The sequence below is a fragment of the Pteropus alecto genome, unplaced genomic scaffold (genome assembly GCF_000325575.1).
Source record: "Pteropus alecto unplaced genomic scaffold, ASM32557v1 scaffold43, whole genome shotgun sequence".
NCBI classification, from domain to species: domain Eukaryota; kingdom Metazoa; phylum Chordata; class Mammalia; order Chiroptera; family Pteropodidae; genus Pteropus; species Pteropus alecto.
In genome coordinates, this window is record NW_006435764.1 from 6,063,583 (window position 1) to 6,065,602 (window position 2,020).

Below are 2,020 nucleotides of genomic sequence, written 5' to 3' on the forward strand. Positions count from 1 at the left end.
CACCAGGCTGGGCCAGGGTCTGCCACCCACAAGGCTCTCTGGGGCGAGGCCTGTGCGTCTCTGGCCATCTGGCTCACACAGGAGCAGAGAATAGATCTGCTGGGCAGAGTAGGGCCAAGTGCAGGAGCTGTTTCTGACTACAGGGCTGGAGGGCTGGCTGCTTGAGACTGAAGCAGGGCTCAGGTATAGACTGAGTTATGAGGGGCTTTCTGACCCTGCAAAGGAGTAGACAGGGAGCTGACCTCTTTTTAGAGATAAGGAAACCGAGGCTTGAAACAGGATACGACAAAACAAATACAAGTACCAGATGGGTAGGAAATGCCAACTACCAGTCCCAGCTCTGCCCCATGCAGACCTCGGTGGGTCTGTTTTTGCTATCCGGGACTCAGTTTCCCCTCTGCTGTACTATGTGAGGATGGAGCCTGAAGGGCGGTGGGGGATGGACTAGTCTGAGAACTCAGAATTCAGAGAAGCTAAGTAAGGGTCTTGCCCGATGTCACACAGGGAGTGAGCCAGGACCCAAAGATCTCACCAGTTGGTCCTTGACTGCTGACCCCTTGGGGCCGTGGTGTGTGGGGGGGATCAGCGTGTCCAAAAGGGGCAGTGAGGAATGGCCCATTTCGCCTAGCAGCCTTTCCCTCTTAGCTTCCCGGGAGATGGGAACTTGGGCCTGTCCTGAGCATCCCGCCCTCTTCTGGTCTCTGGCGCCCCCCTGTGGCCTCCGAAAGCTCGAACCGTCCTGTGGGATCTACCCCTGCCCCGCCCCTAAAAGGAGGGACCTTCTTCAGGTGAGAACTACGAGGGTCCAACCACAACATCCCAACCCCTTCCCAGGAGAAACAGAGGCAGTGACGGGATCCCCAGATTTGGGTTTGGAGCCTGACTCCCTTCCCCCACCTGATGTGGGTGAGACGGCCTATCTCGGTTTCCCCATGTCACAGACCCCGGGCAAGTCTCAGAGGGGATCACATGCGAGGCCCGTGGGCGAGCCCCAGGGCTGTCAGGGCTGCTCAGTTCAGCTTCTCGGACACTTACAGAGCGCCTCCTCCTCAGGGCCGGCAACCTCACCCTGTCGGGACTCAAGGAGTTCTCCACCTGAAGGAGGGGGCAAACTCCCAAAGAGATTTTTTTTTAATGGAAGAATTTATTGTCTAAAGTTAGTAAAAACCCCACCCTTTGAGCTCTTTTCTTGGGCAGATCTACAGTCCCATGGCGTCTGGTCCAGTCCAGCTGGACACAGCTGGGCAGATCATAAATAACACTGGACAGGGCCAGCCCCTCCCCTCCCCCGACCTTCTCCAGCCCAGCTTGGACCTCTCCTTGGCCTTCATGTTCCAGGCCGGCTGCAGGCCCTGCTCCCGCCTAGGCTTTAAAAGCCTGTCGTAGAGTTAACAGCCAGCGCCAAAGCAGGGTCTAGCTGCAGGGCTTCCTCACCCTCAGCCCCCTAATTCATCTTTGTTCTCCCCAGGTCTCAGTGTATCCAGCGACCAAATGGGTGTAACCATCCCTGCCTCACCTACCTGTCTCCCAGGTCGGCTGTAACATACAAATAAAATTAAATCAGAAACGAACTTGTTTTTTGAGGAGGGTGCCAAGCACGGTCGGCTTCCTGGGGAGGGAGAGGACTACAATTCCCATCCGGCTCCGGGGCCGCGGGCGTACTCAGCCCCTCTTCCTGAACTGAGGGAGAGGCGCCGCTGACCCAGGGGGCGAGGGAAGCTGCAGTACCCCGGGCATCCCCACCTAGGTTAGGGGCCGGCGAGGACCCGGGTAGGGCTGAGTTTGGGGCTGCGCGGGGACCTAGGTGGTCTTTCCGGCCCCCCTGGGACCCCCCCTTTGCCCCGCCCTGCCCAGGAGTTAGTGTTGTTCGGGGCCCGCCCCCCCACTTCCTGGCCGAGGTTTGGCCCCGCCCCTGCGCGTCTCCGCCCTCCCACCCTCACCTACAGTCGCGTCTCCCATTGGCCGGTGCGCACCTGCCCGTCCGTCGAGGGCGGGGAGTGGGGGGCGTGGCGTAGCGCCC